This window comes from Bufo gargarizans, chromosome 2, assembly GCF_014858855.1.
Source record: "Bufo gargarizans isolate SCDJY-AF-19 chromosome 2, ASM1485885v1, whole genome shotgun sequence".
In the NCBI taxonomy this organism is placed as follows: Eukaryota; Metazoa; Chordata; class Amphibia; order Anura; family Bufonidae; genus Bufo; species Bufo gargarizans.
In genome coordinates, this window is record NC_058081.1 from 160874799 (window position 1) to 160889694 (window position 14896).

The window sequence follows — 14896 nt, forward strand, 5'->3', positions numbered from 1 at the left end:
AATAAGGGGGTTTGGTTCCTGGACCAACTTCTCTGTCGGCTACAGGCGTATCTTAGGGATGGGCTGCACCTCAAAGGAGAAGGTGCAGCTGTTTTGGGGGAGAAGATGGCTATAAGGTTGGAGGAGTGTTGAAACTAGGTACTGGGGGCGGGTAATTACACTATAGAAGGGGAAGATAAAATATAGAAAAACTCTTAATAGTATATATACTAATACCACAAGCCTGACTAATAAAACTGGTGAACTAGATTTAGTAATGTCTAAGGAGAACTGTGACATAGTGGGAATATCTGAGACATGGCTGGATGATAGCTATGACTGGGCGGTTAATGTACAGGGTTACAGTCTGTTTAAAAAGGATTGTTAAAACCGGAGATGGGGAGGGGTTTGCCTTTATGTAACGTTTTGTCTAAAGCCCACAGTCCGAGAAGACATAAGTGAGGGACATGAACATGTGGAGTCACTGTAGGTAGAAATACATGGAGGTAAAAACAATAATAAAATACAGATAGTAGTTTGTTATAATCCACCTTATACACCACAGAAAATCTACTACTAAGACCTCATGCACACGGCCGTTGTGCGGCTGTTCCGTGCATTAGGGACCATAATTGCGGTCCCCAATGCACGGGCAACATCCGTGCAGCGGGCCGGACCCATTCAACTTGAACGGCTCCATGGTAAAATATTCCATATTTTTTGCGGTGTGGAACCACGGAAAGAAACACCACGGAAGCACTCCGTAGTGCTTCCGGTGTTCTGTTCCGTGACTCCGTTCCGCATCTCGGGAATTGCGGACCCATTTAAGTGAATGGGTCCGCATCCGTGATGCGGGGAGCACGCGGCCGGCGGACGTGGATTGCCGAGCCAACATTTGCGGGCAGCAATACAGCCACGGCCGTGTGCATGAGGCCTAAGGGATTTAGATTCAACTACCCAGATATAGACTAGAAAACTGAAACCTGTAGATCTCATAAAGGATTTTCATCAGGTTCTTTGCAATAATCAAAGACAATTACCTTTCCCAACTGGTTCAGGACCCGACTAGAGGGATGGCCATACTGGACGTACTACTAACCAACAGACCTGACAGAACAACAGATGTGCCATAAAATAATAACTTTTCAATTGTCATTCATAATAGTGTTTCTTACAGGAGGCACAAAAATACCAAACTTCAAAAAAGCTAAATTTGACCAGCTAAGAGATGCTATTGGGATCATTAACTGGGACAACATCCTCAAAAATAAAAATGCAGCCCTAAAATTGGATATTTTTAAAACCATTCTAATCTCTAATTGTACAATGGATAGTGGATAGGTACTATGTTGTAATAATGTAAATCCCTACATCCACACACACTCAATAAATTTGTGAGAACCTGTCACTGTGGATGCTATTGGATCCTATAACAAGGTGACGGCAATGTTCCACTCAGAATGCCGTTCCCATTAAGCGTAGAACTTGCTTCTGTATCTTTAGCCCTATAGCCAATTCAGGCTGGGCACTATTTGTAGTTGCACTATAACAGAGTTGCAGCAAAGTTCCAATGTCCGGCAGTCCTATACGCTCACTGACGGATATCAGGAGGAATCAAATAGGAATCAATAATGACTTCACAATGAGACTAAGCATATGGTTACTTACAGCCTCTTCATGTGTATTGAACTGCTCACGTACGAGCTCGGTCTTACCCTGCTTCACTGCTTCACCACAGCGCTGTTCCCAGGTGGCCGAACACCCGCAGCGTCCCACGTGGTGTGCTAGGCCTGTAGGTGGCGTCCCACGTGACCTGGTTGTCTAGGGGACCGGATGAACGCTCCGCTGACGTCACTATAAGGCAACTGCGTTCCCAGTCTTTGAATTCGAGCGGATCTTTTTTGCTATGTCCTTTAATGACAGTCTTTCAGTTGTTTCCCAATTCTTCTTAAGATGATTCCGCGCTCACTCTGTAATGCCAGACGCGTTTCAGGGTCTCACGCCCCTTCTTCAGTGGCCAACTGAGTGAGCGGATCCTCACTCCTTTTAAATGCAATACCTCTACCCACAATCCTACATTTCCTTATGCCTTTGCTAATATGTGGAGTGGATTAGGTATCCACTCATTTTCCCATAGCAAACGACCTACTTATATTAGATTAAAATAATAAATAAATAATCCTGCAAGGTCCAGCAATCCTCTGGAGAATAACCGCATCAAAAACGCATAGGTGTGAATTGCGTTTTATGTGCGATTATGGTCTATCTATATCTGATCATTCTTGTCTAGAAGAAAAATGGACTCCCCCTTCCCTTAATATATTCCTCAGGGGGTGCTAAAATATTCTTGATAGATTGACGGAGATAATATGATATTATGGTGATATTGTAGCCTGGAGGAGCCGTCCGGCAGGGAGGGGAGATCACAGGGTCGATAAACGGCCAAACTGCGAAGTCCCATCCCTACCAGACAACCCCACATATTTGTTTCTCACAGGAACCCAAAAACCTCAATTTCGGCATTCAGGCCCCTTGGGATAATTGTATCATATTCAAAAATCCTGTGAGATTCCTGTCTTGACATGTGTGCAATATGGTTCCCCCCCCTCCATGGCTTTTTGACCCTCTCAATGGCTGTAAATCTCAGGCCAGTTGGGTCACAGTTATGTTTATTTCTGAAATGTTTGGATAAAAAATGCGTCTCTAGACCTTACTTAATGTTCGCCACATGTTCCGCTACTCTCTTTTTAAGCGTTCTTTTTGTTCTGCCTATATATTGCTTTCTGCAACCGCATTCCAGCAAATATATGACATCCGTGGAATTACAGGTCAAACACTCTTGTATCTCCAAACTGAAAGAATTAACTGTAGACTCTACTCTTGTGGATTTTTGGGGAAAACTGTAGGATTTCCAGTTTCCCCCCAAAAAAACACAAGAGTAGAGTCTACAGTTAATTCTTTCAGTTTGGCGCACAGTAGGAAAAAATCTCCTGCATAGTGAAAAGAGAGAAGGAAGAAAAGTAAGAAAAAACATAAGGCATGCAAGCTCTACACATAGATAGGATATTTGGGTTTTACTGGGCTAACCCCGCCCTCCATGGCACATGGCTGCCCAGTAATATTACAGATAGGCAGGTACATTCCACCTCATGCCTTGACCAATAGAAATTCTCTTTAGACCTGGAAGGTACACATTCGCACATTTCCTGAGAGTGCCGGTGGGTGGCACTCAAGCACTCACCATCCACCACCACACCCAGAACACGTGCAAATGCTCCCAAATGAATCAGCCTTTTTTAACAAATGTGGCCCTAATCGGACAACATCTATTTATTCTGGCACACATATGCTACTGACCCACAGTAAATCTCTGTTAGACATGGTTCCGAAAGGGGGAATCAGTCCCTGAGGAAGGTCTTTTAAAACAGTGTCGACCAAGAAAGGTGATATAGCATTCACATGGACACCAGTCCCACCAACCAATGTTTAATGTTGGGATGCCCATGGTTCAGTGAGACCGGCATCAGCGTGCTATACCCCACCGTTGCTGATGAGGACCCGCTGGTAGCTTTCACTAAGAACATTGCTCTCAGAGCCAGCAGCCATTAGATCCCTCTCAAACCAACGGTGGCGGCTTTCACATGGGAAGTAGGAACCAGAGTGCTGATCTATAGACCTACATACCATTCCTAAGCTAAAAAGAAAGTCTACTATAGTCATCCTATGCTTAATAAAACTTTCCACGACAGTTCCCTCCTCTCTGTAATATGTCCCCTGTGTTCTTTGAATCTCTTGCTGAATCTTTGGTTTCCTCAGCTTGCCCTCATCGATTGTGGTGCTCCTTGGGTGTTATTGCCTCCATGATGATGCTCCATCCTTCGGTTCGATTCTTCGGGGAGTTGACTCTGAGCGATGTACTGATGTGGTAAGGTGTGGCGTGGCGATGAACGTTTAGTTGGGCATCCTTTCCATCAAACAACGTTGTAAATATCGTGGAAAACAGTGGCTACACCCACCAATCGGTTTTGGATATGAGGTGTTCACCTCTAAAGGCCTCACCCCAGGCCTATGTAGAGAAAAGTATGTAAAAAGAATTAAGAGGGGCACTCTCTACAAAGGGGATCACACACGAACCATAAGATTAATGTTTGGTATTTAATATTTAATGTCTTCACTGCAAATGACAACAACAATAGGCAATCCCTAAAATATAAAAATGGTAAAATGTTTTCACACAAAATAAAACCACATCAATCAATATCACAATACAATCCTAAAATCAGCCATTCTGTGGAAGACAAATGATAGATTAATCCACTATATATATATATATATATATATATATATATATATGTCTCCTTCTCAGGGATAGTTTGTCCTTAATTTCAAAATGCAGCACTATATCTTCAGAGATGGTATTCAATATCTTAATTCCGTTAAAGTGCAACAGTGCCGTTCATTATTTGGAGTACAAGATAAATAGTCTATGCAGCCCAGTATATGGTGATCCAGTTATATTACAATGGTATTAGTCAATTCAACCTCAATTCTACCTAGGTCCGTTGCTCTGTTGTGCTAGATATGTCAGCCAGCCGGCTGTAAGGTGCGCTATTTTCATCCAGAGCTAGATATACATTTCTCTTACCGGATTCTCAGGTATGCCCCTCGCCCGCCTCCTGGTGATCGGCGTCTCTTACCGGCCTCCTGCTCCACGGCGTCCTCCTCTGCCCTGCTTCTCACCCTTCACGCAGCGTCCCACGTGGTGACGAACCTGGCGTATAACGTCACCTTGGTTTCATGCATGTATCTCGTATTCAGACATGGAGTCGGTTTGTCTGGATCCAGATTGAGGACTCAAATGTTGAGTGATGAATAGATGAATTAGATGGAATAGGAGAAGGAGGCATGCAGGGAGAAGAGATCGGAGTGTCGATACCACGACCAAACTTCGATGTCCCATCCCCAACAGGCCTCCCCCTCCTTACAGGAAGCCAAAAAGCTCCAACTCGGCATTCAAACCCCCCGGCATCATAGTCTCAAATTCAAAAATACGTCTCGACCCCTGTCTAGACATATGCGCAATATGGTTTCCCCCTCTCCAGGGTCTCTTAACCTTCTCAATGGCTGTAAATATTAATCCTGACGGGTCACTTTCATGTACCAATTTAAAATGTTTGGAGAGGGAGTGTGCCTCATAGCCCTTTTTTATGTTGGCTATATGTTCTGATACTCTCTTTTTGAGAGTCCTCTTAGTCCTCCCCATGTATTGTTTGTTACATCCGCATTGAAGTAAGTATATAACATCCGTTGTATCACAGGTGAGGCAATCCCTGATATTTAAAGTAAATGAGTTGATGGTAGACTGTATCTTTTCTCTCTTTCTTGGGAACTTTGTAATTTTGCAGTTGGCACACCTCCCACACCTGAAAAACCCTTTTGTGGATAACCAATTCCCTCGCCCTTTTTTTAAGACTGCAGCTTTACACACCAGTCCCCTACTGGCATCTGATGCATCATAATTATGTAGAAGCACAAGCCTCTTAACAATTGTGGTGCATCTGTGCAGATCCGTACAAAAATGGGGATCGGGTGCAATGCCCCTCAAAAATTGGCAATATTTTGTGCAAGGGTGTCTTGTTCCAAAATTTGCAACTTTTTGATGTCAGAAAACTGGCATAGGGGAATGATAACTGTACTCCAATTTGTCAAAAATAAGCTTCAGTTCATGGCACTGATTCACTTATGTAGGCTTCCTCTGATAAGTTTATTACAGTTTGTCCTTGCATTCTTTTATGCTTATATTACTGCAATCACTATAAAATAACAAAAGACCATCTTGGACCATCAGTTTGAAGGTAAAATATTTAAAAATGACTCATCCCTTGAGTAAGTGATACACTTTCCTCTTTTTCTTCCCTGGTAAGCTTGGTTCAATAAAAGGCTAAGGATCAGTGATCATAGCTCACTGCTGTGCTTGAATGGGAGATGCTGATGTTAAAATACGGTTCAGTAGCTGAAGTATATTGAGATGGGACAGCAGGAAATGAGAAATGTTCCACCTGTCTGTTTCTCGAATCACTTCACAAAGCTTTCTTCCTGACTTCTTTATTATGTTGTGTGCTTTCTTTCCATTGTATTCCCTGGTGAAGAGGTATTTCCAGGTTCATTCAAGTAATGTCAAAATAATTGAATCAAATCCATAGAACAAAGTACAGCAGAAGCGCTATTTGATAAATTTATTATCAAAGTAATTGATAAAAGTTTTCAAATGTTTCTCCAAGGGTTGAAGGAGTTTAGGAAAGGCAAAACAGTTGAATATAAGGAATGTATGTGCACTATGATAAAGAAATACTGTAAGATGGTTTTGCCTGGGAATGGTATAAAAAGACCACAGCATTTAATTTGGATATGGAACACATATACGTCTCTGACAAATGTTAGAAAAATAGATTTTAGGAAAACCATGCATGAAAGAAGAGATCGGTTTTATGTATTGAGTTGCTCTTGAGTACGGTGATAGCCCAATTCCTTTAAAAGGTAGCAATAAGGCATAGACAGAGGTGTGCATTGAGCTCCCTTCTGAATTGAATAGTTACTTCTTGGGATGAGAGGACCCATGGTTCGCCGGGTTCAGCTGAATTTTGGGTCAAAGTTCGGGTTCTGGACCTGAACTTGACCCGAACTCGAACCCGAACCCCATTGAAGTCAATGGGGACCCGAACTTTGGTGCACTAAAATGGCTGTAAAATAGCCATAGTAAGGGCTGCAAAAGGAAGAAAAATGGGGGTAAAAGCAGGACAATTGCTCTGCAAACAAATGTGGTTAGGGAAATTATGTAAATAACATAGAATAGAAAAAAATAAAAATAAAAATATAACCTTGTACTAGGAGGTGGAGGTCAAAGTGGAGTAGGAGGTTAAGGAGGCGGTAGATGTGGTGGTGTAGGTTGAAGTGGCGGTAGACGAGCAGGAGATAGCCAAGACTGTTTTTGTTTTGTTTGTTTGTTTTATTTATTTTTTAGAAAATTTGGCAAGGCCGCAAAACATTGGAAAATGGAAAAGAGAATGCAAAGAGAAAGTGCCCTTGCGTATAGCAATGGCTGGCTGACGCCGTTATACTTGTCTATTCAGCACAAGGTAGGGATAAGTCCTGTGTGATCCATGCCTGGTTCATTATTACCTCTTCCTGACTGCCATACGGCTATTTATGTGCTATTTGCACATGCCCCGTGTATCTAGCACGTGTATAAACGTCATGGCAGCTCTTTAATCCAAGCGCTGGAAAACGCTTGGATTAAAGCTTCTGTCCCTGCAATGCTGCTGTCACGGACAGCATACAGTCCAATAATGCAGGCAAGGGACCAATCAGAGTGGTCCCTTGCCGGAGATCGACCCAATTGGTTAGTCTGTGCAGACTAACCAATCGGATTGCCGTAGTGTAAAAGTGCCTGTTTCACGCTCTGATCTGCATTATTTTTCTGAAATTTTCAAAATCCACTTTTTAAATAGCAGTCCAGGTCTGAAGTCACTTTGTGATGCTTACATAGTAGAAACCACCCAAAAATTACCCCATTCTAAGAACTACACCCCTCAAGGTATTCAAAAACTGATTTTACAAACTTTGTTTACCCTTTACTGAGAGAGTAGTGTATACATGGAATAGCCTTCCTGAAGAAGTGGTAGCTGAAAATACAGTGGAGGAGTTTAAGCATGCATGGGATAGGCATAAGGCCATACTTCATATAAGATAGGGCCAGGGGCTATCCATAGTATTTAGTATATTGGGCAGACTAGATGGGCCAAATGGTTCTTATCTGCCGACACATTCTATGTTTCTATGTTTAGGTGTTCCACAAGAATTAATGGAAAATAGAGATAACATTTTCCATTTAATATTTTTTTTCCAGTTACAAAGCAAGGGTTAACAGCCAAACAAAACTCAATATTTATGGAAGAAGATAGGAAAAAATGCTCCAGCACCGCGATGGATAGTATGAAAATCCCGGTCTTTATTAACACCACAGAAAAGTCAGGTGTATACAGCAATCGAAGACAAACACTGGTGGTCCCCAGTACCCCGGATCTACGCGTTTCGAACTATTGAGTTCTTAGTCATGATCCTAGGTGTCCCCCATGCTCCAAGCCTCAAATACTGTCCGCCCGCCACTATCCCCTCCTAATAAGGGAGGGGCATAGTGGAACAGGGCCGGCAGTAGAATCGGCTGGGCCCATGGGAGACACCTGTGTAAACCCAATCACATGTTAACAATCCAAGTCTCTATAGTATTCCATGAAAAGAGGAATGTGTACATAAATAAAACAAACTAATATAAAATCCTCTGAAGGTCGTCCCTCCAGACATATTTAACATAAGATTCTATTCTGATTCCATGTGAGTCATGAATGAATAGATCTAATATACAAAAGACAGAGATACAAATAGATACAAAATCTCCAGATCACAAACAGCGCACAGAAGTAGGAATTTTATAATATTGTATTGTCCCATTTGTATCACATGTGTATCACATCTCTGTTTGGTTCCATACATTGTTCTTTTAATTTTTTCTCCTTTCTTTCGTTCATCCAATACATTAGAGTATTTGATTTTCTTCCTTATGCTTGGAAAACGCATTGTGTGAACCGAGGTCAATCTTTAGACTGAAAAAAAGGGGGGGGGACTGCATTTATCAGATGTAATACATTCAGTGCCTGATCCATATAACAAGTCCGTGGTGCACCATATCATGTAATGGATGGTTTAATAGGTGTAAATACACCCAATTATATATATAAAAGAATTAGATTCAAAGTTGACATATACACAACTATAACTATACAGGGTGGTCAAATGTCATTGCCAGTTCCATCTCATTTTTGTTTTTAATTTTTGTTTTTAATATGATTGAGTTTTAACTTCCAAAGATTTGGCGTTTATATTCCCAATTTCTTTGGTCAATCTAGTATAACAGTAAGATTGTTATAACAATAAGATAAATCTGCAATTATCTTTGACCAGCATGTATTATTTCAAAAGGGAAAATCCCTTTATGTAGTTCCGTATATTTATCAACTTTATACATGTACATCACGGACGAGTTATTGGACCATATAGACTGATATACAAGTTATCCATATTTTTCTGATATATAATAAGTTGTTATAAAGTCCTATATATTATTCATATCATCATTTTTTTCATTTCTAGGACATAAACCTTTTGTACCCCAAGCTTTTTTTTTTTTAGAAAAATGCAAACCAACAGATACAAATAACCAGAACCGCATGTGTGTCCACATCAGTGCTCTAGTTCAGCCTATGATGTTTAAGTATTTCTTGTTCATCTGATATGCAGGGGTATGCAGACAGGAGAGAATAAATTCTCATTCCCCTGCAAAACCCACTGCATGATTGGATGATGTGAATATCGTCAGACGCACATGCGGTTCCAGTTCTAACACCAGAGCCTACTAGTTTTGGTATTGTTTTTGTGATGGTATTTTAGTGAGGATAGAACAGACCATTGCAAGAGGAAAGGAAATAATAAACCTTTAAAGTTAAAATAAACATATATTGGTATATATGTTGGGCTAAAAACAATAGCAAAACCATACATATGCTGCACGTCCCTTTCAATATAAATACATTAGTTCCCTTTTGAGATTGAGCCCCAGAGGGTATCTTGTGCTCAATCTCCAGATCCAGAATGCCTCTCTGAGGAGAATTTTTTGTTTTATGTTTCCACCCCTTTTTGGTAGTGTCACTCTTTCAAAAGCAAATGTATTGAGATTGTCTACACTACGCCCATGCACATTGATGAAATGTTTGGCCGCATTTGATATACCTGTTGCTGATGGATTACAGATATAATTTAAATGCTCTCGTAATCTATCTTTGAATTTTCTGCTTGTGCAGCCAATATATATTAAATCACACAGTGTGCATGTAATAATGTAGACAACTCCAGTTGTGCCACAATTTATATAGCTCTTGATGGGAAAGCTTTCTAGGTGAGAGGAATTAGAAAATTCCTTGGTATTAATAGCGTATTTGCATGTTATACATCTGTTGCTTCCACATTTAGAAAAGCCCGTATATTTTAACCACGTAGGTGGATCCTTGGTCTGCATTGGACTATACATGGAAGGTGACAGCATTTTGCCTAGTGTTCCCGGTCTCTTTGAGACTATACGGCATCCGTTTTGTAGGACTTCTCTCAGAATTTTATCCTCATACAGGATTGGAATACATTTTTGGATAACTTTCTTAATTTCAGGAAATTGTTTGCTGTAAGTTAGTACCAATGTTGGTATAAATTCATTTGTCCGAACTTTTACAGACAGACTACATGTATTACCAGAATCATCTTTTTTCTTTCTATCCTGTAGAGGATAATTATATCTGTTAAGAGATCTTTTTTGGTTATAGTTAGTTGTAAGTCCTAATAGATCTGTTCTAGATTTATTTTTCGCTATTTTTAAACCCCTGTGTAACATCCAATGTGGGTAGCCTCGCTTTTTCAAACGATCCCAGATGTTACCACATTCCCTCAAAAAGGCTGAGTCTGTACTGCAATTTCTTCTCGCTCTTATAAACTCCCCCACTGGAATACTTTTAATGGTGTGTAGTGGGTGGTGGCTATTTGCTTTTAAGATAGTGTTGCCAGAGACCTCCTTACGGTATGTCTCTGTCATCACCATCTCGTCTGGTTTCCCAGTCAATTTTAAATCTAGAAAATTGATATTATCGGAATGATGGGAACAAGTAAATCTCAGATTATATTGATTATGATTTAAATAATCAGTGAAGCCCGGTATGGCAGACACATCGCCACTCCATATGAGCAGCAGGTCATCGATGTATCTGCCATACCAGGCAAGGGAACCGGAGTAAGGATTGTCTACTGAATATATATATTTTTCTTCCCAGAAGGCCATCGATAGGTTGGCCAAAGATGGAGAGAATTTGGCCCCCATCGAGACTCCTGAGGTCTGAACATAGAAAGTTTCGTCAAATGTGAAATAATTGTGTGTTAGGAGATAAGCAGTGATCTCCAACACATAATCAATGAACACATTTGAGAAACTACTGTATTTATGGAGATTGTATTCCAATGCCAACAGTGCAAATGAGTGGGGAATGGAGGGATACAGTGCTACAACATCCAAAGTGACCCATGTATACTTGTTTGACCATATGCAATTATGCATGTATTTTAGTACATCGGTGGTATCCTTTATATATCCTGGTAGTCTTTTCACTAATGGTTGCAGCACTGAATCCAGCCATTCACCCAGTTTCTCATTTAGAGACCCAATGCCTGATATTATGGGTCGTAGAGGAGGAGGATTCATTCCCTTGTGTATTTTGGGGAGGGCATGGATAATGGGAGTTATTGGGTGTTGCACATCTAAAAAGTCTACTTGTTTTTGTGTTAAGTGACCCTTTTCTAGACCCTTATTCAGAATGGAGGACAATTGCTGTTTATAAACTACAAGGGGGTTACCTCTTAGAATATTATAGGTGGTGGTATCAGACAACATTTCGAGCATCTGAGCATGATAACATATTTTGTCTAGTACCACCACAGAGCCACCTTTGTCCGCCATTTTGATAATAAGGTCTTTTTTATCTTCCAGTTCCCTTAGTGCAGTTTTCTGTATATAATTCAAATTGCATTCTCTATTTAAAGGGATACTACTTTGTATTCTGTGCAATTCGCCTTCCACTGCCTCCTGGAATGTATCCATACCATCAGTACGAAATTTAGTAGGATAATATTTACTATTAGGGGTTACAAATTTGTGTTGTATATGTTGTTCACATGAATCCCCGCTGTCAACTTGTAAATCAGTGAGACATAATAGAGATTGCTGTTCTTTAAATTACATATTACAAAACTGATTGTCATAGTTGTGTTCATGTCTATCACTGATATTATCTCCTTGTGGCAACGGGGATTCATGGAAGCATCTCCTTAATGTGAGATTCCTAACAAACTTGTTAACCTGTAAAATAGTTGTAAATGGGTCAAAATTTATGGCCCTGATTCTGTAGTTTACAGAAACACCCCATATGTGGTCGTAAACTGCTGTACGGGCACACGGCAGGGCACATACGGTTTTTGGAAGGCAGATTTTGCTGGACTGGTTTTTTGACACCATGTCCCATTTGAAGCCCCCCTGATGTACCCCTAGAGTATAAACTCCAAAAAGTGACCCCATTTTAGAAACTACGGGATAGGGTGGCAGTTTTGTTGGTACTAGTTAAGGGTACATACGATTTTTAGTTACTCTATATTACACTTTTTGTGAGGCAAGGTAACAAGAAATAGCTGTTTTGGCACAGTTTTTATTTTTATTTACAACATTCACCTGACAGGTTAGATCATGTAATATTTTTTATAGAGCAGGTTGTCACGGATGCGGCGATAGCTAATATATATTCAATTTTTTTTATTTATATAAGTTTTACACAATGATTTCATTTTTTAAACAAACAAAAAATGTTTAAGTGTCTCCATAGTCTGAGAGCCATAGTTTTTGGGTGATTATCTTGGGTAGGGTATGATTTTTGTGGGATGAGATGATGGTTTGATTTTGGGGTGCGTATGTCTTTTTGATCGCTTGCTATTACACTTTTTGTGATGTAAGGTGACAAAAAATGGCTTTTTTACACCGTTTTTTTTTTACGGTGTTCACCTGAGGGGTTAGGTCATGTGACATTTTTATAGAGCAGGTTATTATGAATGCGGCGATACCTAATATGTGTACTTTTTTTATTTATGTAAGTTTTACACAATAATATAATTTTTGAAACAAAAAAAAAATCATGTTTTAGTGTCTCCATATTCTGAGAGCCATAGTTTTTTTCAGTTTTTGGCCGACTATCTTAGGAAGGGTCTCATTTTTTTGCGGGATGAGATGATGGTTTGATTGGCACTATTTTGGGGTGCAATTGGGGTCCTATTGAATAGACTGTTAGAATTTGTATTATGGCAAGAAAAAAGCAGCTAAAAAAAGAAAAACGAATGGCCATCATTACTTTAAGAAATGAAGGTCAGTCAGTCCGAAAAATTAGGAAAAATTTGAAAGTGTCCCCAAGTGCAGTCACAAAAACCATCAAGCGCTACAAAGAAACTGGCTCACATGCGGACCGCCCCAGGAAAGGAAGAGTCACCTCTGCTGCGGAGGATAAGTATATCCGAGTCACCAGCCTCAGAAATCGCAGGTTAACAGCAGCTCAGATTAGAGACCAGGTCAATGCCAAACAGAGTTCTAGCAGCAGACACATCTCTAGAACAACTGTTAAGAGGAGACTGTCTGAATCAGTGAAAATCTGTGCTTTGGTCTGATGAATCCAAATTTGAGATCTTTGGTTCCAACCACCGTGTCTTTGTGCGATGCAGAAAAGGTGAACGGATGGACTCTCCATGCCTGGTTCCCACCGTGAAGCATGGAGGAGGAGGTGTGATTGTGTGGGGGTGCATTGCTGGTGACACTGTTGGGGATTTATTCAAAATTGAAGGCATACTGAACCAGAATGGCTACCACAGCATCTTGCAGCGGCATGCTATTCCATCCGGTTTGCGTTTAGTTGGAGCATCATTTATTTTTCAACAGGACAATGACCCCAAACACACCTCCAGGCTGTAAAAGGGCTATTTGACCATGAAGGAGAGTGATGGGGTGCTGTGCCAGATGACCTGGCCTCCACAGTCACTGGACCTGAACCCAATCGAGATGGTTTGGGGTGAGTTGGACCACAGAGTGAAGGCAAAAGGGCCAACAAGTGCTAAGCATCTCTGGGAACTCCTTCAAGACTGTTGTAAAAACATTTCAGGTGACTACCTCTTGAAGCTCATCAAGAGAATGCCAAGAGTGTGCAAAGCAAAAGGTGGCTACTTTGAAGAACTTAGAATATGACATTTTCAGTTGTTTCACACTTTTATGTTATGTATATAATTCCACATGTGTTAATTCATAGTTTTGATGCCTTCAGTGTGAATCTACAATTTTCATAGTCATGAAAATTAAGAAAACTCTTTGAATGAGAAGGTGTGTCCAAACTTTTGGTCTGTACTGTATATGTTTGACAGATATGTTGGAGGATTTCCCTGGTGTATATGGTGGAAATACATCACAAGCAGTGTAAAAAGAGGTTAAAGGCTATGAACACCTTTGGGGGATTTTTTTTTTTATTGTTTCATTGTACTCATTTGGAGCAAAATTTTTTTTTCAATTGGTCTTTATTAAAAATATGGAACCCCTTTTTCTGTACGTAGCTGAGATGCGGTAGTAGCAGCCTGTGGATTTTCTCTCTTTTCGGTCAGTTGGGGAGATGACAGGCTCCTTATCTCAGCTCTCTGACATTATAAACACTCATTATAGTTCAGTTCTTATCTTTCTGATAGGAATGTGGCTTTAATGTTTATGACCTCTTAGTCGATATAGATAAGGTTTATTAGATGACCAGCACAAAGTGAAAGTGAAAGTACCAGTCACACATTTAGAAAAACAGTTAACCCTTTGTGACAGAATTGCTCGATATTTTGAGGTGTACATAGCCTTTAAAGTAATTTCAAAATGTGCCCCATGTCAGTAGATTCTGTAAAATGAAAAATCATCCAATACTCACCATTTGGTTCCCTGCAGTTTTCAGCACAGCAGCTCCAGTTCTTTTGCTAGTAATAAAGGGCTCCAGCACTGATGTAGAGGTATATGGCATATGGCCTTCATCTCGGCTGCCACCAAGAGAGTGCTGATAGAAATGTCCTAGAGAGTGAGATGTCTTACCTTTCATTGATTTCTGGCAGTGGAGACCCTTTCTTGGAATAGTGCTGTTGTGTCCCTGGTATGATATCCTGAATGTTGCATTAATAATTAGGGTTGAGCGAATCGAAGTATCCAATGTCGACT